General features: G+C 43.2%; 1 long non-coding RNA gene across 1 annotated transcript in view; it reads left to right on the forward strand.

The window, feature by feature from the left end:
- The window catches only part of LOC131838650 (uncharacterized), a 31608-nt gene extending 13196 nt beyond the window's left edge, over nucleotides 1–18412 (forward strand). Inside the window, exons 2-5 of the long non-coding RNA XR_009356660.1 lie at nucleotides 12737–12937; nucleotides 14369–14506; nucleotides 16108–16162; nucleotides 17861–18412. This is a non-coding gene — a long non-coding RNA (uncharacterized LOC131838650). The remainder of the gene's footprint in view (nucleotides 1–12736; nucleotides 12938–14368; nucleotides 14507–16107; nucleotides 16163–17860) is intronic.
- The last annotated feature ends 6596 nt before the right edge of the window (nucleotides 18413–25008 follow it).

Consider the following 25008-nt stretch of genomic DNA (forward strand, 5'->3'; position numbering starts at 1 on the left):
TCTCAATGTTTTCTTTTCCTTGTAGCTTTTAATTGGAAAGCTACTTGGTATTAATCCATTCAACAAATACTTGTGAATTCCTTTTCTGGACCCAGGAGATACAGCAATGAAATTTCCCAGATTGAAAGAGGCTAAAAGAGATATGAAAACCAAATATGCATCATCCAAGATTCAGTTCTGGAAAAAAAAAAAAAAAGTCAAGGCATAATAGGGAAGAATTGGTTTTGCTGCTGTTGTCTTGTCACGTATTTGTTTTGCTACAAGAATATGACTGGGACAGTTGACATCATTTAAACATGGATTAAATACTAATACTGTATCAGTTAATCTTCTGATTTTAATGAATAAACCCACGGGTATTTAGAAGAATACCCCCTTTTTTTTTTTTTTTAGGAAATACACAAATGTGTATGAGAGATTTCCTAAAATCTCTCATATTGCTGAAAATAATAGAAAGTGAGAAAATTATAAAGTGAATGTGGTAAATTATTATCAAATGAGCAATTGGGAAGAAGGGTATACAGAAGTTCTTTGTTTATTCGTGTAAGTTTTTTTGAAGTTTAAAAGTATTTCAAAATAAAAAATTACCTTTTCTTAAAGAATATGGCAGAGAATAATCAAGATATCATCTTTCCTACTAATAATTCTGGTAACAGAGGATACAGTTCGTGTCTCTATTAAAGACACTTTCTACTACTTGATCCGAAAAAGAATCACAGTTGTCCATCTATTCACAGAGAGGGCTGGGCCACCACAGGCCATCCCACGAAGGAAGCTCCCAGCATGGGGAAGAACAGCAGAACACATTGCTCTCTATGAGCAGGTTGGGCCCCAAGGGAAGGAGGACAACAAGACACCCAGCCACACACCCCATCCCCAGGCTCTTTTTCCAAACTTTTTAAGTTATTTTTTTTTTTTTTTTTTTGAGAGAGAGAGAATGTGTGCATGCATGACAGGGGTGGGTAACAGAGGGAGGGGGAGAATCTTAAGTGAGTTCCACACCCAGCACAGAACCCGAGGTGGGACTAGATCTCATGACCCTGAGATCATGAGCTAAGTCAAAATCAAAAGCTGGATGTTCAACTGACTGAGCCACTCAGGCACCCCTTAAGTCATTCTTACTTAGGAGTGCATTGAGACCATGGGTGTTATGCATGGAGTTTTCTCAACATGGAAAGAAACATTCTGAATGAAAGAAAACTGGTCAGCCTTGCCTAGAAATATATGCAAAACAAAAGGTTAGTAATGAAAGTATTTAAGGAGATACTATCAGAGAGGTATAAAACTTAAAAAAGAAGAAGAAGAAAAAGAAGAAGAAGCCAATGGACCTAAACAAATGATTCACAGGAAAGAAAACACAAAAGTCTAATAGTCCTATCGAAGGATATTCAAACCTACTGGTAAGCAGGGACATCCAGAGTAAAATAACAACAAAATGTTATTTTTTTGGTCCATCAAATTGGCCAAAATTTTCATTACTGATAGTATCTACTGATGACCAGTAAGGGCAGGGGAAACAGGGACTTTCATACACTATTGATGAAGATATAACCAGAATAACTTCTAGGAAGAAAATATCTATCAAGATTTGAAATGGACCAACAATTGAACTTCTAAGAGTCCGTCCTTTAAAAATATTCACGCATGTACAGAAAGAATTCCACTTTAGCGTTACTAATAGTAGGGAAAAATTAGAAACACGCCCCCCAAAAAAATCCATCAGTAAGGAAGTGCTTAAAAAATAAAAGAACAGTACATTTATTCTTTGAAATATTTGGCTGTAGTTTAAAAGAATGAGATAAGGCTCCATGTACTCATAAAGAAGTCAAATCATGAAGACATTAAGCTGTAGACATAATATAGTCCTGTTCTTAATGTCTAAATCCATATACATCTTTGTAAGTGGGTGATAAAAGATTTGAAAAGACACATAGAAAATTGAGATGGCTTCTTACAGGGAAGAGAAAAGAATTTCAGTCATTGAGTAAAAGAGAATGTTCAGGGGTGCCTGGTGGCTCAGTGGGTTAAAGCCTCTGCCTTTGGCTCTGGTCATGATCCCAGGGTCCTGGGATCGGACTCTCTGCTCAGCAGGGAGCCTGCTTTCTCCTCTCTCTCTGCCTGCCTCTCTGCCTATTGTGATCTCTGTCTGTCAAATAAATAAATAAAAATCTTTAAAAAAAAAGAGGGGGGGGATGTTCACCTTTCCATATTTACCAAATTTTTACAAAAGCATACATTGCCTTTGAATTTTTTAATAATTAAAATGAAGAAAAAAATAAACAAAATGAAGAAACATAATCTGTTAAGATAAGCATGCAGATGTGTAGTTGTTAGCATTGAAAAATATTACCAATACTGTTTTTCTGAAAATAAATAAATTAATTTAAAAAAAGAAGAAGAAAAAGAAAAATATTACCATAGAGCATCCATTGAGAAAAGCAGTATAAATGGGATGACAAATTCTTCTGAATGAGACCTTTTTGTCTTTCTTTTGGCAAAAGACTGCAAGAAGGGGGAGGGGGGAAGGGTACCAAGTAACCTTACTTCCAAGGCAAGATGCTACACCACCTTTGCAGGCCAGAGATAGTTCAAAGCGTTCTGCCGTTCCCCATCACCAATCTCCAGAATCTATGAAAGAAACTGGAGAATTATTGGAGCTTAAAGTCCCATCGTTGGGAATTCCTTTGGAGAGGAACATCAACGCACCAGAGAAAAAGAGTGTGCTTCCCCTCTTCACATTAAGCTAAATGGAGAGCTGTCGACAGAAGTATTTAGAGAGCATGATGTGTGTCCTCTGGATTTGAAGGAATGAGGATTGATATTACCCTTTCTCCAGAAAATTCCAAAAAAGAAGCTGTGCCTGTCACACATGTCCAGAAGCTGGAAGACAAATGTTGCATGGGTTTCCCACGGGGTGGAGATAGGGTCCCTTGAGAGGAAGCCCCCCCTGGTTCACCTTAGGATCAACACCATCAGGAGGGCACCCTGTAACCTGACACAGGAGAGGGAGGTCAGAGACACAGAGGGGAGCACCAGCAGCCAAGCCAAAAGTCATGCAGATGAGAGATTCTTAGTGACGGGAGGAGGCACTGGATAACCCACAAAAGCAGACAGCAAGAAGAAATCACCTATGGGATCCACTACATCTATGAGTGCCAACACCAGACTACCCATGCCAGTTGCCCATATCTCTCCTTTCCTCTAGCCCAATCCTAGAAAAGTCAGATGCAACACCATGGATGGGGAAGGAGTAAAGGAACAAGTGGTAAAGGAGAGATTAAAACTGCCCATGTCTCCCTTCCCCCACTATGGGCTTTTAAGTTAAAATAGTCTCTAAGGGAAGGGAAGGTTTCAAATGGTTGAAAGTTCATGGTTATTATGCTTCACTAGACTTTTTATTGACTGACAGTGTTTGAAAAGATATAAAAACTGTTTACAATTTCATCCAGGCACAGGAAGAATGATTCCACAGAACGGGTGTCCAAAGACGGTAGTGAGAAAAAATATTAAGTTTCTCTTCTTTCCTTCTACCAAATTCTGCTCATTCAGGAAACCCTTCACATATGTAAACAGTGGTTGTGACTTCACTGCCATACTGGCTCATAGGAAAATGCTTACAGTTCTGCATAGTTACCTCTGGTCCAGAGCAGAGGACTTCTTTTCAGGCTCAGCCTCATTAAAGATATGTAAGTACACTATACCATCTGCTCAGGCAGGTTTTTAAGAGACTATGGGGCGCCTGGGTGGCTCAGTGGGTTAAGCCGCTGCCTTCGGCTCAGGTCATGATCTCAAGGTCCTGGGATCGAGTCCCGCATCGGGCTCTCTGCTCGGCAGGGAGCCTGCTTCCCTCTCTCTCTCTCTGCCTGCCTCTCCATCTACTTGTGATTTCTCTCTGTCAAATAAATAAATAAAATAAAAAATAAAAAAAAAAAAAGAGACTAGGACTGCTGTAGGACAATTGTAGACAGAGACCAGTGGAGTGGGAGGGTCCAAATTCAGGACTGACTCTGCACTGGGTTCTGACAGGCTACTCCCAGCTCCTGAACAGGACGTCCAGGACGCAACCCCTCCTCATCCCCAGCTCCACTCTGGTCCTTCTCACCTCCATCCCTCTCCTGTCAGATCTCTGGGGGAGGATAGCCTAGCCTTGCAAACATGCAACTGTATCTTTCTGTCTTGAACTTAAACTGAGACTTAAATCTTTGAACTTGTTCCAGTGTAGACCAGGAGAAAGAAAGAAACAGAAAGAGTCCTTGAAGGACTGGTAAGAGAACAAGAGGAGATGAAGATCTGTCACCTGTCTGGGTGTAGATACCAGATAGATTGAAAAGGGTTAACAACAGCTGTCTCTGGATGGTAACGTTCCAAGTGACTTTTTTCCACTCTCCTTTTTTTTTTTTTCTTTTAACATTTTGTTTTTTTTTTAAGATTTTATTTATTTATTTGTCAGGTATAGAGGGAGAGAGAGCAAGCGAGCACAGGCAGACAGAGAGGCAGGCAGAGGCAGAGGGAGAAGCAGGCTTCCTGCCGAGCAAAGAGCCCAATGTGGGACTCGATCCCAGGACCCTGGGATCATGGGAAGGCAGCTGCTTAACCAACTGAGCCACCCAGGCGTCCCTCAACATTTTATTTTTTAATTGTTCTTAAAATTACCATAAAGTGTGTCTGTGTAGAAATATATATTGAAACCTCTGGCTTCAATAAGACAAGCCCAGTGTCCTAGGAGAACATCCTCAGCACAGTGCAGATATGCTAGGAACTGGAATGTTAAGAGCCTGCAGGTTGCAAGATGGAGGTGTGTATCAGCATTTAAATAGAGTCAAGTCTCTGTAGTCTTGGTAAAAACCTTCCCTCAACACCATGTTCCTGAACACACAGATCTGTCATCACACAGGCCAAACTTCTTGAAAGAGTCCTTGCTCTCTGTCCTCACTTAATTTCCTATCAAACCCTTTATCACCTCACCAGAAGAATACGAGGTTCTACTTTTCCCTTCTTGGCCAAACCTCAAAGGTCTGAAGAGAGTCCTTCCCACACTGACTACTGCACTCATAGGTGCAGAAGAACCTAGGGAGGCCAAATGGTCTACTGAGCATTGAATATTCTTTTTGTTTTTTTTGTTTTTTTTTTTTAAAGTAGGCAGAGAGGCAGGCAGAGAGTGAGAGAGAGGAGGAAGCAGGCTCCCCGCGGAGCAGAGAGCCCGATGTGGGGCTCGATCCTAGGACCCTGGGATCATGACCTGAGCCGAAGGCAGAGGCTTTAACCCACTGAGCCACCCAGGCGCCCCAGCATTAAATATTCTTAATGGTGGATTTGTTCTCTTCATTTTGTTTATCCACATTTCAAATATTTAAAATAAACATATATAATGAAAAGTAGTGAATACTTTTATTTGTAAAAAGAAAACTACTCAGCAAAATTAAATTCATAAAAGAAATATCCAGTCAGGCTTAAAGGACTTTTTTTTTCCAAAGGACAAAATCCAGACAAATGAATGTAGGAGTAAATGGAGAGATGATGAAGAGGATAAATCCTTTAAGGTTTATTAGGTATTTCTTGGTAACATAATGTGGTTTCAGGAGGGGGCAAAGGAGGAGACTCGAGAGAAGACTGTGCAAGGAACAGCTGGAGAATACTACCAAAAACAAAATCTCCCGCCTACCCTGAAAATCTTACCACAAAAGCAGAAAACAAAGAAATAGTTTTCCTATTCAGCATTCAACCAGAATGTGACGTGCCTCACAGACAAATCACTAAAGAGATTGAGAAGACAGAAAAAAAGCTCACCTCTTCTACAGCCAAGTACATGTGTCACATTACATATCTGTTCTCCAGCTAATGATGACTTGTCCCCAAGCAGGAGGACTCGGCAGTTCCATTTGTCACGCACAGGCCATCCTGAACTCACCTAGTAATTGGGGTGGCCGGGTGCATGGCCTAATTGCCTTTATCCAAAGGAAAAATGCACTTCTTATATCTTGAGGAGGTTTTTGCTGCTTGAACCAGGCACCTTCGTTAGAATCCTACCCTCCCTGGGGACTGGGAGAGCAAGCCCTAGGGTCCCTACGGATTACATTTCAAAGAGATGGGTCCCAGGCCCTGAGAAAGATATCCCTTCAATTATAAGGCCTGCAAGAAGCTCTTTTTTTTTTTTTTTTAAGATTTTATTTATTTATTTGATGGAAGAGAACACAAGTAGGCAGAGAAGCAGGCTCCCTGCTGAGCAGAGAGCCCATTACGGGGCTCAATCTCGGGACCCTGATATCATGACCTAAACTAAAGGCAGAGGCTAAACCCACTGAGCGACCCAGGTGCCCCATGGAAGAAGCTCTTTTAAAGATTTACATCTCAAAGAGGGAGATAAAGAATTTACAATTTCTTTAGAGTTTTCTAAAGTAAAGGCTCTGAAGGAAAGGGAGGCTGGGCGAGACACAGGGAAAAGAAAGTTGACCCAGAAGAGAATGAGGAGAATGAGAAAACGGGAAACAGTGTGAGTTAGCAGCGTGCTCCTTGAGCTCTGGCTGTGGACTGCAGGTTGTAAGTGGTACTTTTGCCCTCATCAGTCTCTCCCAGTAATGTGAGGAGCGCCTGATTAAGCCATTTTTAATAATGCAATGTTTGCAATTTGACTTTGAAATTCAAAATTACTTTAGAAATATCAGTTATAACTATCATATGATCTCCCTGATATGAGGAAGTGGTGATGCAACATGGGGGCTTAAGTGGGTAGGAGAAGAATAAATGAAACAAGATGGGATTGGGAGGGAGACAAACCATAAGTGACTCTTAATCTCACAAAACAAACTGAGGGTTGCTGGGGGGAAGGGGTTTGGGAGAAGGGGGTGGGATTATGGACATTGGGGAGGGTATGTGCTTTGGTGAGTGCTGTGAAGTGTGTAAACCTGGTGATTCACAGACCTGTACCCCTGGGGATAAAAATATATGTTTATAAAAAATAAAAATTTAAAAAAAAAAAGAAATATCAGTTATTATTTTTCCCATGAGCGTCCTGCAACACAAACATAGATGTTCATGCCAGAATACTACACACACACACACACACACACACACACACACACAAGTACGTGTATCTAATACGAAAACCCCAGCACAGCCCCATGAGAGTTGAGAACCATGCAGAGCAAGACAGGCATCCATTCAGGCCCAGTGGGCCATCCTTTTATGAAGACCTAAGATGAAGTATATTCTAGGTCTTTTCATATAAAACAAAGATTCCTTGGGGCGCCTGGGTGGCTCAGTGGGTTAAAGCCTCTGCCTTCAGCTCAGGTCATGATCTCAGGGTCCTGGGATCAAGTCCCGCATCGGGCTCTCTGCTCAGCAGGGAGCCTTCTTCCCCCTCACTCTCTGCCCGCCTCTCTGCCTACTTGTGATCTCTCTCTCTCTGTGCCAAATAAATAAAATCTTGAAAAAAAAAAAAAAAAGATTTCCTACTGGGATGACCTAGATCCCTAATGGTTCACAAGTGTGGTAAGATAGGGCCTCTAACTATTTGCAGTCTTTTACCAACTTTAATAATAATTACACATAACTAATAAGGATACATAGAAAACAAAATATAAAATTATCTCTCCTTTGATTTTAAATTATAGAAAATCAATGTTGCAACTCTAAATAGTCTATGCCAATCAAGTTATGTGTCTTATTTAATTCAAATATTGGGAACTGATTATTACTTATGTACTTGGATGCTTAGTAACATAGAACTTAAAACTTTACCAGCCAGTGGAAATGAAAGCTGGTGCAACCACTCTGGAAACAGTACGGAGTTTCCTCAAAATGTTGAAAATAGAGCTACCCTATGACCCACTACTGGGTATTTACCCCCAAAATACAAATGTGGTGATCCAAAAGGGCCCCTGCACCCCAATGTTTATAGCAGCAATGTCCACAATAGCCAAACTATGGAAAGAGCCCAGATGTCCATCGACAGATGAATGGATAAAGAAGATATGGTATATACATACAATGGAATACTACTCAGCCATCAAGAAAAAAATGAAATCTTGCCATTTGCAGCAAGGTGGACAGAACTAGAGGGTGTTATATTAAGCGAAATAAATCAAGAAAGATAATTATCATATGATAATTGGGATAAATGAGATAAAAAGAAAGATAATTATCAAATGATCTCACTGATGAGTAGAATTTAAGAAACAAAACAGAGGGTCATAGGAGAAGAAAGGAAAAAATAAAACAAGGCAAAATCAGAGAGGGAGACAAACCGTAAGAAACTCTTCAGCATAGGAAACAAACTGAGTGTTGCTGGAGGGGAGAGGGTGGAGGGATAAGGTAACTGGGTAATGGACATTAAGGAGGGCACGTGATGTAATGAGCACTGGATATTATATAAGACTGACGAGTCACTGACCTCTACCTCTGAACCAATAAGGCATTATATGTTAATTGAATTTAAATAAAAATAAATACATTAAAAGGAAAAAAATTTTTCACCACCCTTGGGGCGCCTGGGTGTTTCAGTCAGTTAAGCATCCAGCTGTTTATTTCAGCTCAGGTCATGATCTTGGAGTCATGAGATCAAGCCCCAAGTTTGGCTCCACACTGGGCATGAAGCCTGCTGAAGATTCTCTCTTTCCCTCTCCCGCTGTCCCTCCCCACGGCTTCCCCATGCATGAGTGTGCTCTCTCCCTCCCTTAAAAAAAAAAAAAAAAAGATTTCACCAGCCTCTTCTATGGCTAAATGGAAGAGGGTCATCTCTAAGCAGATTTTCATTATTATGTTAGGAATCACTAAATAGTTATTTTAATTGTGTAGTTGCAAGATGGAAAACAGTACCATCAGACCTTTTCTATGTGGCTGGACAAAGCTAGTTTATTTAAGATTCCCACTAGCTAAAGCAGATCCCTGGGGTGAAAGTGGATAATATTCACAGAGTCCAACAAGGCTGCCAAAATGAGAGGGATCAAGACACTGACCTTGTCCCTCTTGGGATTAAACTGTAACACACTCCCCATCATCGACTGAAGTTACTTCTGTGGGTGGTGTCTATTGACAACAAAGGGTACCAGAGGTCTCCAAAAGTAAATTGACTACACAAGGCCCAGGGTGGAAGGTTGGGGGCACTGGTACCAGCCCAACATGTGGCTGTGAGCCAAAAGAGCCCTTTAACACAAAAACTCTGGCCAGGGCATGAGGTCAACAGAGGGAAACATGACCTTACACCTGAGCCTGGTGCTGGCTCATCTTTCACTATACTGACTGCCTCGCTAATGCAAGAACTTAAAGCAAAATACACCCCTTCTCTTGGATTCATCAGCCTTCCCACCGGCAATGTGAGTGGGTAAAACACTGAAAAGGAAGCCGAATTGCATATGGTGTATCCTTGCCTAGAGTTAAAACTAAGAAGATTGGAATTTCCCAGGTTGCCTAGAGGAAGGAGGAAAGTGCCCAAAACCATAATCTCCTAAGGAAATCAGTAGAAGGGACACAGTTCTAAGTTCCAAAGCCAGGGCCCCTAAAAGAAGATGGGGGCCTCCAAGAATTAAGCATGAATGAAAGACCCTTAGTCCTCCTCACCAGGCAAGCCCAGAAGGCTTATCACCAAAGAAGTGGTAATAAATAGTCTTTTAACCTTAAAAGTCCCTTTTAACCTAAAGTTTCCCCCCCTCCATCCCATTCTTTTTCTTTCAGTCTATCTGTTGAAGATAACCTGTCAAAGACCTGTAGATAGACAGCTGACCTACATAGTTTCTGACAGCCCAGATTTTTGTTGATTCTGTATTTTCAGCAAACTGACAGCTGAATCCAGAGCCTGGGTTGGATGGATGTTTGATCCTTTTGATAAGACTAGGGACGGGGTACCTGGGTGGTTCAGTTGGTTAAGTGACTGCCTGTGGCTCAGGTCATGATTCTGAAGTCCCAGGATCGAGTCCTGTATCCAGCTCCCTGCTTGGCAGGGAGTCTGCTTCTCCCTTTGACCCTCCCCCTTTTCATGCTCTCTCTTTCTTATTCTCTCTCTCTCTCAAATAAATAAATAAAATCTTTTTTTAAAAAACTGTCTAGGCAATGTTGTATCCTTTCACTTAAAGGCAGATAATATCTGATTCTCTTTTTAGTACATGATGTTAACAGTTACTGATGTCCAATGTCTAAATCCATTAATTAACTGAGAGTTGCAAAGGAGTGATATTCTTTTTTTTTTAAAGATTCTATTTATTTATTTGTCAGAGAGAGAGCACAAGAAGGGGGAGTGGCAGACGGAGAGGCAGGCTCCCTATTGAGCAAGAAGCCCTATGTGGGACTCAATTCCAGGACACTGGGATCATGACCAAAGGTCCAGCTTAATGGACTGAGCCACCCAGGAGTCTTGCAAAGTGGTGATATTCTAACATTTTTTTCATTTATTAGTTGGAATGCATTTATTAAGAGACACTTCCCTGGGGCACCTGGGTGGCTCAGTGGGTTAAGCCTCTGCCTTCAGCCCAGGTCATGATCCCAGGGTCCTGGGATCGAGCCCCTCGTTGGGCTCTCTGCTCAGCAGAGAGCCTGCTTCCCTTCCTCTCTCTCTACCTGCCTCTCTGCCTACTTGTAATTTCTGTCTGTCAAATAAATAAATAAAATCTTTTAAAAAATTTTAAAAAAATAAAGCTCTTTAAAAAAAAAAAAAAGAGAGAGAGAGAGACACTACCTTCACCTACCATGTGGTTGCCCAGTGGTACCTACCACCTCCAATACTCAGAATATGTTTTTAAATTGCCTGCACTCTCTTCTTATTCTTATTCTTCTTATTCTCACAGCCCCATACCTCAGTTAACTGAATACATAATACAATAGCCCTATAGGCAGAATAAGTGCTCAATTATTTCCTTTTATTTACCAGTTAGAGATAATGGATTAATTTCCTTTCATCCTCCAAACGTGAACCATAAGCCAGATGACACAGAAATACAACAGACCCATGATCTTACTTGTACATGAAATCTAAAATAGCCAAATTCATAGAAGCCCAGAGTAGAATGGTGGTTGCCAGGAGATGCTGGTCAAAGTTTTTAAAGTTTCCATTAATGAAGCTGAGTAAGTTCCAGAGATCTAATCCAGTTTAGTGACTGTAGTTACCAATACTGGATGGTATACTTGAAATGTACTAGGAGGAAAAATCTTAAATGTTTCTCACCATGAAAACAAATTTGTAACTACATGAGGTAATGATAATTAACATGATTGTGGTGCTCAGTTGAGAAGGCATACGTGTATCAAAACATCATATTATATACCTTAAGTATATATATAATTTCTATTTGTCAGTTATACCCCAGTAAAGCTAGAAAAATTTTCAAATCAATTGGTGGATATAATTGATTATATTAACAGAATAAATTATTATCTATTAACAGAATTAACACATAATATAATAAATAAGTTAAATTATATGACTATCTTAATAGATGCAGAAAAGCATCTGATTGAATTTCATATTCACTCATGATAAAAACTTCAGCAAACTACTAATAGAAAAGGGCTTTGTGAATCTAGAGTATCTTTTTTAAAAGACCTACTTTAAAGATGACACTGATGGGGTGAATTAATGAAAGTTTTCCACCTGAGATCAAAAATACCTGATTTTGCCATGTCTGTCCATATGGCACTAGATGCCCTAGCCACTACAAAAAGGCAAGAAAAAAACGTAAGAATTGGAAAGGAAGGAATGAAACTGTCATCACCCCCACACAACATGATCACAACACAATTGTAGATGTAGAAAAATCCCAAAGAACTTGCCATCAGATCATTAAGTAATTTGAGCAAGGTCATTGGATATAAATTCAACTTAGAAAAATCAATTGTGTGTGTGTATATATATATATATATCAATTATAATACATATAAATATATAAATCAATTATATATATAAATTGTGTATATGTATATATATATAAATATATATAAAAGAAAAATCTATTGTGTGTATATATATATGTGTGTGTGTATATATATATATGTATGTATATATATATATATATATATATATATACTATACATACATACAAGAAGGGAACAATTAGAAAATGAAATCTACAAATAGCATTTACAATAGCATCAAAAAGTTAGGATTGTAGGAATGAGCCTCAGGAAAATGCTCTACACAGAAGCTCCAAAATATTATTAATATTTTATTACTAGTTCAAAAATATTAATAAATGAAGGGACGGATCATGTTTGTGAGTGGAGAGACTCAATATTAAAAAGCTGTCTATTATCTCCAAATCGATCTATAGATTCAATGTTATCCCAATAAAAATCCCAGCAAGTTGCTGTCCTGAGGGAGAAAAAATTATTTCTAATTCTTAAAAAAAAGGATGGTTGAACAGGTCCATGATTTACATTATCTGACATTATATAATAATAGCCTGAAAATAACTATTAATACCACCACCTCCAATACTCAGAATGTGTTTTTAAATTGCCTGCATTCTCTTCTTATTCTCACAGCCCCATATCCCAGTTGACTGAATACATAACAGCTCATGCTGTCCTTGCCTTTTAGACTCTCATTTACTTTTAATTCTACACGTAACTGTATTTTTAATGCTTGCCACCATTCCTTCTGGTGAGATCTCTCTAGTCATTCTGATTGTCTGAAGCTCACTCTCTAGCAGATTCCTCAGGACAGGCACATTGATAATAGTGATATAAAATCTTTGGCTTGCATTTTCTTTCCTTGGAGTCTTAAATATGTTACTCCCATTTTTTTTTTCAGATTTTATTCTATTTACGTAATCTCTACATCCAACGTGGGGCTCAAACCCACGACCCTGAGACTAAGAGTCACATGTTCCATGGACTGAGCCAGCCAGGTGCCCCCATTTTTCTCTTGAGCAAAGCATTGCCATCAAAAAGCCTGATGAAAATCTGAAGGAGAGTGGGCTTATGGCTAAGAAGATTAAACTTCATCTTGCAGGTAATGGATTGACAAAGATGTTGAAAGTAAAAGCTAACATGACTTAATATGCTTTTTCAAAAGCTATTTCTGGCAAAACCATAGGCAGAAAGAATGGAGGCAGGAGACCAACCAGGAGGTTATTGTCATAGTACAAAGGAGAGTTTGAGCATTCTGGACTTGGGAGGTGACAGCGATGATAGATAGGAGGGGATGGAACTCACTGCCCTGAGCAAGGGACATGCATGCTGCCTACACACATTCCTTACTCAGGAATATATACCCTTTTCTTTTCAGCAGTCTGGCTTCTTTCACCAAGGAACCAGGCTACAGAGCTCAGGCCCTAACCCCACTCTCCTTCACATCAGGCCCCATCCCCAACATGGAGCCCCAAAACCACCTAGAGAAGGGAATGATATGCTGGCCCAGGTCACCAGGTCTTCCAGAACCTCAGTTTCTTGGTTATCCCATCAGAGGCCATAGGAGGACATTCCCACCTTCCTTCCAGTGCCTAGTCCTGGTTTGCGGCTTGCCAACCCCTGTCTGTGAGCCTCCCTCTCAAGGATATCCCGGAGTTGAGTGGAGTTCCCTGGGATTTGGTCAGATAAAGAACAAAACCTGCACACAGAGCAGAGATTTAAGAGTGCCGCTCAGGACTCAACACCACTCACTTCATGGCTTCTGGCCACTTGGAAGCAGCAGGCCTTAGAGTGAGACCTCGGTCCCCTGTCAAGGAAAGGGAAGCACAGCTGACCCGCTGGGGTCAGGGCATCTCTCTTTACCCAGAGAAGGTAAGAACCCGGGAGAGATTTATGTTTCTTACCATTACACATTCATTTGACAAACACACACCAAGTACCTTCCATGTAAGGGCGCTGGGGAATTACAAAAATGAAACAGGCAAGGGGCTGGACAGGGTGGATGAAAAAGGGTCTGAATTAGGCAAGGATGGCTGAGACACTTCTGGAGGGAAAGGAGGGCGGTGGGGACTGCTCCCACAGCGCCCCCTGCTGTCCAGGATTTGCTATGGCTGCTCCGGCAACTCCTGACCCTGCTGGGACTGCCTCCCTCAAAACGACCCATTCCTCATTCTCTCAGAAGGCAGCCTCCCCATCATCAGAATGGACTCTTGGACCTGGGAGAAGCAGAAAACACACAAATTTGATAGAAAACTGTCCTTAACCCAGTGTTTCTCTCAGGCAAAATTGTCCTGGGCCTGCGGAAGAGGGGCAGGGGGACAAGAGGTGTGAACACTGTCGGTCCAAAGCATGGACTCAGAATCCTCCCTGAAAAGGGAACTTTCACTCGAGCAGGGTTCTAGCCCCGTGGCAGGCAGTCTAGCATCAGCCAGAGAGACCTGGGAGACCTGGGGAGGGGCCAACCCACTCACCGGGATGCTGGGCACTGGTAGGGTCTAGAGGAGATCTAATGGTAACACCTTGTTTAATGCAGGAGGGGGCAGAAGCCAAAGGAGGGATGGTGGCTTTCTAAGGAGATCCACAGTGCCACTGGCAAAGCTGCGAGAAGAATCCAGGCTCTCCCAGCCACTCAGCAAAAAGGACCACAAGGAATGACACTCACAGACCAAAGGTGAACTAGACATGTGACAAGATGCTGTCCAGAGAAGCGATCCAACCAGGGGCCAGAAACTCATTGCTTGTAAGCATCAGCAATGGCAGGAGTGAAAAACATCCTAAGACAAAGGGACAGGAGGTAGTACCAGTGACTCTGCTTAATAGATATGGAAAACAAGGTTGGGGCCCTAGCGAAGACCCATCCAGACCCAGAATGTGTCCACAGTTCTGACAGAAACCATCCTACCCTGTGGGTCCCTTTCTACCACTCCTAGTTCTCATCCAGACGCTCTACCTGAAGAGGGCTAGTTTTCTCACCATTCCCCACACTCCTGACCCTCTTTGGAGACTCGGCCTGTAAATTATCCCTGGATATAAAAATTGTCCTCTTTTCTTAACTCTAAATTCAGAAACATTAAGTACAAGTTTTATGCTGGAAGAGAGAAGGGAAGCAGCCAGACCAGAAACTGTTCTCATGGATTGTTCTAGAGACTGTCACCACCGTCTCACCTCATTCGGGCCCATGAAATCCCCCCTGGCTCATGCATGGAAAAATACTTTTTGTTTAGTTCATTTAGCCCGGCAGAAGTTGTCCAGAATGTTCAGCATGATTTCATTTAAGGAAAATAAATGAGGAATTAAAAAACGAAAACCCAGGATTCGAACAGGCCAGCTGACAGAATCCTGACCCTCCTGGGGAGCGCTCATTGGCATGACCCACAGGCTGTCCAGGCCACCTCCTACCTCCTGAACCTGCTGCCGGGGCTCCTGAAACAACTGTCCCAAACCACAGGGGCCCCACCTGGGTTTTCAACCTCCCTCGTCTCTGGCCTATGGTCATTCTAAAGAACTCTCCTCCCTTCCACCACCAGAAACATCAATCAATGATATAGCCAAATGCTGCCTCCCTTAAACTCATGATGGCAGATCAGCTAGCCAGGCCTGGTTTCGGTGTGGCAGTTCACCAGAAAGCTTGGGTAGGGTGGTGGGAGGAAGAGGGGTGCATGCATGTCTGACACTTGGACTCAGTGTGTCACCACCATCAGGGACCAAAGGGTCTGCTGTTGCCCAGGGAATCAGCTCAGCCTTCAAGTGGGACCCTCCTCCTTCTCCCCAGGGCCTCCTCATACACACAAACCAAATTAATTATGTCATTCTTTTTTCTTTCTTTTTTTCTTTTTTTCTTTTTTTTGAGAAAGAGAGAGAACACGTGTGCATGTGAGCAGTGGGGGGGAGGGGGAGGGAGGGGGTTGGCAGAGGGAGAGAGAGAATCCCAAGCAAGCTCCATGCCCACCAGGGTGGACTGACATGGGGCTCGATCTCACAATCCCAAGATCACGACCTGAGCCCAAATCAAGAGTCAGACGCTTATCCCACGGAGCCACCCAGATGCCCCCTACATTATTCTTATTATAGAATAATTTGTAACAAAAATAAGTGGCTATAGACCTCACGCCCTGCAATATAATGGCATAATTTATCAAGCTGCACATTTTTTATGCAGAAGAGAATAATTTCAGTAGGCTTTGGGTAATGCCAAAAGAAACCATGTCAAAAGAAAACTAGAGAACTCAGAGCCAAAGGAGAACATTTAAAACAAAGTATCTTTATTTGCAGTGCTTACAAGGAATTCCTTTGGAAGAACTGGGCTCTTGGATAGAACACACAGAAGGTAAAGGAAAGCAACCAAGTAACAGTTGGTCTGTTCCTTATTTCACTGAGAGAAGGAAACCAGTTCCTCCCCTGTTTATCACATCTGCAAGGGTCATTCTATCTTCTGCAGCCATTGGCACTGTAAAGTCAGAATTAAGCTTCTATTCACTACAGAGTTAACAACTCACAGGATAAAGGGTCAGAATAGAGGAATAGTGCTTCACAGAGTTGTAGTTTGTTGTGATGTATCTCAGAATATGAAGTTTTCTCTCCCACTAAGGAATGTGGTGGGTAAAAATGGTAAAAATGGCGGCATGCCTGGAGTAGGTTTTGCATTCTCCATGGAGAAAGGTAAGGTTCCCTGCGTGGTAGGAGACAAAGAGAGCTCAACTCTTTAATGTGTCACCAGCACAGTGCACATGGTAGGTATCCATAAACACTGATGGAGTGAGGAAATGACAAATGGGTGAATGAATAAGAGCACGGGGAAAGATAATAACCTGGAGAGAGTGAAGATCTAGGGAGCTGAGAGATGGTGTGAGGTTTCCTGTGGCAGTCAGGGCCAATGAAATTTGGAACACTGATAATTTATACTCACTATTAAAGTGGATTCGTGCTGGAATTAAGCCCCAAATTTTCAGCAAAGACAAAAAACGTATGCTGGTGTTGCTCAGAAAAATTCAGAGAGAGGGGATGTGTCCCAAATTTGGGAGTACTGAGGGCACAGAGAATAGTCCCAAGAATCAAAACTCCGATGATACTGACAGCTGAGCAGGAAGAAAACCATAGAGAAAAGGCTCAAAAGAGCAGAAGCTTCTGAGAATCCATGCAGATACTGACAAGGAAGTTGGATTTCTCCCAGTGGGAAGTGAGATCAAGTCTATGGATTAGGTCTTAAAAACAAGTATCAGAGAAATCAGATAAAGGCAGAGCCATCCTCCCTGCACCTACATTGAGAAAGGTGGACAGCTAAGGCATAACACAGAATATAAGACAGGAAGGCTTCCTCTTTCCACCTTGTCTTTAAACCCTCAGCCTAACCCACTGGCCTCCCTTCTCTCTGCCATTCTGATGGCTATGGATGCAATGACTTTTCCCTGACACCCTCCTGAGCCAAATGTCTCTAAGTCTCTGACCAGGTTCAGTGCTCCCATTTGGCAAGTGGGCTGGCTTCTTCCTTGTCATTAGCTCAGAAAAGGAAGTGAGGAAGAGGTTGGAATTCTACCCAGGAGAGAGCCAGAGGACTGGTGGGGAGCCAGGATTTGTGGCCAACTGGGTGCATTTCAGGGCAGTGACCTCCAGAGTTCCTAGAATCTCAGCAGAAAAGAAAACTAGTTGCCTCCTGCAAACCTCACAGACAGCAACTTTCCTCAACCTCCAGCCACCTGAGGCCCCTTGAATTAACAAGAATATAAAAATCCTATTTGTCCAATCAACCTCCATGAGGAAATTGGCTCTCCATGCAGCCAGGCGTGACGCCCAGCATCTCTGGGGGTTAGGAAGTGTGTGGCCAGGACTGGAAATGGAGGAGGATGTAGACCTGCCTCAGGTTCTGGCCACACTTTAGAACTGCCTCTGATGATCCAAAGACACAGAACAGCAGGCAACCACGATGACCTCCATCTCTTCCTGTTTCAAATGCCATTGTCACAATTTACCTCAGCTTTCTACCAACTACCCCGCTCTGCCTTACCTCTGTTATTTCCTTGTTCTGCAGGTGCCCAATGTCACTTCCTTTCAATCATACTTCTCAATTCTGCGTCCACACCTTGCAAGAACAAGCCCCCGGCCCAAAGACCTGCATTCCAGCCCCTTTCCTGAGGCCTCTGGGGCCACAAAGTCTCCCCAGATTAGTCCCTCTCCTGCAACTCTCCTGCAAGGTTCTGATAGTCCTCAACTCTCCATTCTGGCAGGATAAAGGGATTGAGAATGTACTAAGTGTTCCAAAGACCTGGCAAAGGCCAAGTGCTGACTGGACGGTAATAAAGAGGGGAGAATCTATTTGTCTCCAATAAACCAGTACTTCTCCACATTCTTCAAACTCTCCATTTAAAAGCCATACTCATGGGGCACCTGGGTGTCTCCGTTGTTAAGTCTGCCTTCAATTCAGGACATGATCCCAGGGTCCTGGGATCCAACCCTGCATCGGGCTCCCTGCTTGGCAGGAAGCCTGCTTCTCCCTCTCCTACTCATCCTGCTTGTGTTCCCTCTCTCCCTGTGTCTCTCTCTGTCAAATAAATAAATAAAATCTTTAAAAAAAAAAAAAAAAAAGCCATAGTCATGCCAGTGGACTTCCATTGCTCCAAAATGATCTCCCCTTTTGAAACGACTTTCGGAAGGCATCTGGAAGGCAGACAAGGGAGTCTTGTGATGAAGCAACAAAATCAAGTTTAAGCCCAAACCTCTGTCCACCTTCTTTCTCACCTTTGGGTCCAAGTGGTAGTTGACCATCCATATTAGCTCACCTTTCAGAAGTGCATGATGTGTCACTTTGATATATTCAAAGCCTGGGACACTGACTCAGAACATTTTGTTGGCAAGCCTGGGTAAAATTCAGCCAGTTTCCTACTCCTACCTGGTGCACTTGACCAAGGTGACTGGTGGCTTCTACCAGCTAAGGGGAAAACTTGTGACGGCAGTGGCCACAGGTGCTTGCCAGAAAGACCATGAAGTCACTCAGAGTGGTCAGTGTGCGATGACTGGGTGAAGGCACCTTCTGTCCATGTCTTAGATGCAGGGAACATCATTCCCAACATCTTAAAAGAAGGGTCACCTCTCACTCTGTATTCCACGTCCCCCCAGCCCACTGCTGAGGATCAGACTATGCACCCAGGTAGAGAAGAATGGGAAGGGACCCGCAGGACAGGATGACGGTCAGATCAGCACCCCAACAATCACCAGGATGTTTAATCAGGCATCTAAGGAATAATCGCCCACTCAAATAACCCAGAGGCCTGGGGTGTACTTTTCTTGAACCACATCCAGGGAGAGAGGACTGGCAGTCTTTAGGGCATGACCCCTGTGCCTGCTCTCTCCCCATTCCCCCCTCTCTCCAATTTGGGTAACAGCCTCAGCATGGCCATGGTCATCACAGAGCTATTTTAAATTCACGAAAAAATCTTGTTTTAAATTAATGAAATAGAAGTCTTTACGACACAGACCTCTGACCCCTCACCACCACTCCTGGGAGTACCCGCCCCTTTAGTTTCTGAAGCCCAGTTAGTGGAGGGAGTCAAGGGGGCAGGGCGGTGGTGGGAGGCTGCTGCCGGCCGGCACTGATTCCAGCATCCCCGGGGCTCATTTCCTCCTGGAAAAGACTAAAATAGCCAAGAACTAACTGTTCCTGTTGGCTGTGTAATGATCTGTCACAATGACTTTTGAATTAGGAAGTATCCCCCTCTGCTTACACATACCTTCCACTCAAACACACACTAAACGCCCACACAGACACCACCACACATATGCACACATGCATACACACCCATGCACATGCACAGTTGTACACCACAGGCACACATATACCACACACACACACACTATACACACCACATACACACACCAAACACCACACATAACACACACCACACAAACACAACTACATACACACACCACATACCACACAAACACCACACACACACCAATACCACATACACCACACACACACACAAACACAACTACATACACACACCACATACCACACAAACACCACACACACACCAACACCACATACACCACACACACCACACAAACACAGCTATATACACACACCACAAACCACACAAACACAACTACATACACACACCACATACACACATCATACACACCACACACACACACACACCCCCACACACACGCACACACACACCCATGCTCTCCTGCAACCTATGCCCTGACCCTCTCCTTTCAGATCTCTAGGAAAATAGTACCGCTGATACCTCATTCTCTCGACCATAATGCCTCTGAGTATTTCATCTAACACTTCTACTTTTCTCCCCCCACCAGCAGCCCTACATTATGTTAAATCTTCATTTTCTTTCCTCTTCTTGGTACTCCTCACTATAGGCCACATTAATATCAAATTCTTTAGTTTAACTTTATTACCAAGCCTAGATGGTGAGCTCCAACATGTAGAAACCCTGTCACAGTTACCTCTCTAATGCCAGTGCCCCGTATCTGCAGGACTGGAGCCCTCCCACCTCTACGTTCCTCTGAATTCTCCCTGCTCCTCCCCACAATGGCCTCCCCTCTCCCCGACCTTTGATATGAGACTTGATTCACTCCCTGACTCCCAACTTTATTCCCATCCTGAAGCACAGGAACTACCTCACCCTTCCTTCTGAAGACCCTTCTGGAAGCCACCTGTTAAACACAGTAGCACCATTCTCTCTCAAGCAAAATAGTCCGCCTATCTTAACCTGTCCCCAGGCCCTTCTTGGGGAGTCCCACCAAACATCGCTTAGGAATTCGGAACCCAATGCCAGCCCTCTTCACCATGGAGCCCCAAAGAGACTCTTTCATACCTTTGAGAACATGGCAGATCTCTTTCCAGACTCAAGAAAGCTTCTATGGCTTAAATCACCAGATTTCTACACTATAGGCACAAGCCCACCTTGCAAGACAGAGGGAGCTATCAGGTTAGGTTCACTTAATAGACTCCACCAATGCTCTAGCAAAGTGTGCATCAAGTGACTGGGTAGATAAGTCAAATTCCTAGTTTCCAAAAGATTAATCTAAGCATAATTTACCAGCTCCATGTGTCTTCAGCCCAAATTCTGAAGGCATGTATCTTCACACATTTATTCTTACTTCCAAAAAAAAAAAAAAAATACTGCTTTCTTACTGTGTTAGCCATCTTGATTCGGGCTGGGGGTGGTGCATAGACAAATTACACATGGCTTCCACACCACACAGCTCAAAGTCTGGCTAGGAGACTTTGCCCTTCACAGACAACCTGGGTACAGGCTGACTGATGCAGGGAGAGGGGAAAGTACAAAGAGCCTGTAAGAGCACCTGACCCTCTGCTTGGTAGGTTTCTCTAACTCCTGGAACTGCCTATCAACTGGTGGGTATTTGCATTCAGGCAATGGGTCACCATTTAATGGAATCATTGTTCACGTAATTACGTTAATTCCTCCAAACCTCCCCACAAACTGTCAGCTTCCCAAGCAAAGACTAGCGTACTCAAAGCTATATCCTCAACTTCTAATACAATGTCTGGTGTTTGATATGTGCCCCATTCATGTTCTGGAAAGAATGGAGGACTGGGGGTTTCACATCACCCAATAATCAGAACCCGTCCTATCCCATCATAACAAACAGGTCATGCCCCTTCCATCTTAATTATAAACCTCAGACATCTAACAAGGCATGGAAGAAAGTCAGAAACAGATTTTACTCTCATAGGGATGATAGAAGTTGCCTAAATCTGTGGAGAGGATAACAGAGAGAGGGTTTGGGTTTAGATATTACAGAGCTTTTCTGGTGGATCCTGTGTGGCAGCCATTTCTCTCCCATCTGTCCACACCCACGCTCCTATGAATAAAGGTCTGGGAACTTCAGGCATCCCCCATTTGATCTGGTTCACCTGACTTGACACAGCCATCTTCCCTCCTTTGCCAATGACCCAGAGGCTGCCTTGGCCCCGGGATCTGTGAACCATGAGTCCTTCCTCTCCTCCCCACCCCAACTCTGTGTTAGGAGGGTTAATGCTGAGATGTGAGTAGAAGAAAGAAGAGAAATGGACCCCAATAGAAGCATCCCCACAACCTTCCGCAAGGCCACGTCCCTAACTCCACCCCACACAGGAGACTGGAACCACCACAGCCCCTCCCCACTGAAACTTCCCTCCTGCTGTGCCTTCAAATGTCTCCAATTTCTCACCCACATTCAAACTACCATGGTTGCCTGATACCAAATTGCCCCTTGGGTCTAAGCCTTCCCACAGCAGAGCCTGCCCAGGTGGGAAAGGAACAGGTCCTTCAGCCTCTGGTCTGATCTCCATCCCTCCAACTTCTGTGCAAGGCCAGTTGGGTGAAGTTGAAAAGCGGAAGATGGAGTTGAGGAGGATGAACAAGGTGGAGCTGGTGCCTGGGCAGCATTCATATTCTCTTCCCTCCCACTCTTCCCACTCCATTCTCAACTCTCTCTCCCTCTGTCTTTCCACCTCCTTTTCTCATGCGTCAAACTTAGAGTATGTGAGCATTTTCCTTAAAGAGAGATGAGGTGCAAAGCATAGTCAGGCACCCACTGTATAGAGGAAACCTCCCATGAGGCATCATTGAGCACCCTGGTCCTTCACCCTCAACCACAGCTTCCAGACTGAGCCTCCCCAGAGAGCTCAAGCCCCAGAAAATTCTTTGACTCATATGCACTCCCTTGCCCATGTCTGCAAGAGCTGAACTTCAATTCTTAAACTGGTTGCCCTCTTATTCCTTGCTTTCCCTGCCCAATAACATTTTACTATGCATCAGAATGTTCAGCCAGACTTTTTCCACAGCTCTGGAGTCAGCACTAGGGTCCACAGCTAGAACCACAGCCCACTAGTACCCTACATTCCATAGAAAACTTCTGACACCTGGAGCATTACACCACCCTGAGACATATCAATAGTTAGGAAAGCCATCCAACCCCAATAAGCCCCAGGACTATCATTTCTTGCCCTGTGGAGTAGGAGAAAAATGGAATCATCAGGATTACTGGCTCTGTGAGGAATGTAGTGGTCCTATCAAAGAGATTTTTCTTGAATGCCCCCATGAAAGAAGGGAGGGAGATGTTGCTGCCATCCTCCAAGTCAGGTAAGGGGCTGTGGGACTCACTCATAAACTGAAGGTTCTAGCCTAAGAGAAGACTGGTATCACCCTTTATGGACAGATGTTCATTCTAGACTGACCTGGAACTGTCCAGACTGGAACACAGTAGGACAGCTATAGGGAGAGCCTTTGTTCCCAGGTAGCAATATATTAATTACAGAAAGCTACACTACTATAAACAACAATCCAAAGTATAATGGCTCAAACACAGTAGAAATTTGTATCTTGTTCATGTATTAGATTTGAGGGAAGGGGGCAGTCATCAGTCTTCTCCATGTAATCATTTAGGGATTCAGGCTGACAACTGTTCTGCCATCTTCAATATCTGACATCTTCAATACCTGTTATCTTCATCACCATTGCAACTGCAGAAGAGTGGAAAGAGCATGCAACAGATTGCTTGGAGGTTTGTCTGGGCTGTACTAGCAAGTGATACACATTGTTGGCAAGAACTCAGTCTCACAGCCACACTTAACAGCAAGGGTTGGGAAATGTCAGCAGGAAGATAATCAGAATGAATGTTGGTATTCCTGTGGCAACTGCCACAGGGCAGAGTGAAAAACAAAATGTGCCTGCTTGTCATCTGAAACTTCTAGAGGAAAAAAGTTTTCCATGTAGGCCATAGAAGAGATGCAAGAAGACACCCCTACCTCAGTCTCCTGAAGCCTCTGGAGGGCAAAGAAGAGAACTCGAAATTTCCTTTTGCTCTCATGAATGCGTTTAGAAGAGTGATTAAGGCCAAGAGTCTGCCTGAAATGTTCTAGGCTAGAAGAAAGGAGGCAGCACCTGGTGAGAACTTTGAGTTGGAGGCCACTAGCACGGCCCAAGGGAACTGCCAGTTATTGAGGGGTTCCACAAAAATAGAAAGAGCTGAGGTGAAGCTGAACACCTTTCACCTGGAAACCATCATACCTTGTATCAGTGGAAGTACCCAGAGGAGCAGATGAATGGAGACCAAGACAGAAATGAGGACTTCATCCTCCATTAACAGTGACCAGTTACATCAGAAGATCTCTGCCTGCCCTGTCCCACCTCCCTGAGATTCAGAACTGGATCCCCTCCCCTTTCATGTCTCTCCAATTAAGTGTCTGCTGGGAAAGAAAAGGAGGTAAAATTTTAAACTGAAAGGACTCTTAATAACCAAAAGACACTAAAAATGTGGAATCTGCTCATTTTGTCCCTAAAAATATGGGAAAGGGAAATTTGACATATTTGGAAGCACTGTTTGCAGAAAAAGAAACTCCACCAAATCCTGGCTGGTCAATTGTCATTTCCAAAGATAAAATTAGCCTACAAGGACCAGAATCTGCCATCCTGGAAATAGTCATGAATTGAACTCTTAGTTCTGAAGGAGTCTTCTTTCATGTCTACTAAAAATTCAGCTCCAATTTTCAAAAAGTTCAGGAAGCCACAGAGAAAGAGACATGGAGATTAATAAAGCAAGCATGATTAAATGTTAACATTTGGGGACTCCAATCCCCAGTGGACCTAGAAAGAATATGTGAAGACTCTATACTATTTTTGTAAATTCCCTGTAAGTCTGAAATTATTTCAAAATTAAAAAGTAAAAATATTACATAAAATGTAAAGAAGAAGAAGAAAAATAAATAAGTAAAATCAGGAGATTTCACATGAAAATCCAGATCTCCAATTTCCCTTGAAGAGGTTGAATGTCAACAATCAGATCGAGGGAAGGGCAGCTGACCACTTTAGAAGGCACAGGCATACCCCAGCTTGCTCCAGCTCTACCATTTCGTCTTAACTCCTTAACCCTGAGGTAGAAGAACACATGATTTATCATTGCACTGTTGTCTGCCTTACATCTGGCCTGCCTGGTTCATTTATGTTACCTACCTGATACCTGTAGGCATTGAAATTTGTGACCCTTAACCCTGATCTTTCACTCCAAGTTCCTATCTGGTCATTGCCAAGTGAAGTAACTGGATCACATGGGAACCATGAGACTTCTTTTTGCTTAGATCATGGGCAGCGGGACTGGCTCCTTGTTCTTCACGGACTTATTCTGTGGCTCTCTGGAGCTCACCAGGAACCGGGG

Source organism: Mustela lutreola, chromosome 8, assembly GCF_030435805.1.
Source record: "Mustela lutreola isolate mMusLut2 chromosome 8, mMusLut2.pri, whole genome shotgun sequence".
In the NCBI taxonomy this organism is placed as follows: Eukaryota; Metazoa; Chordata; class Mammalia; order Carnivora; family Mustelidae; genus Mustela; species Mustela lutreola.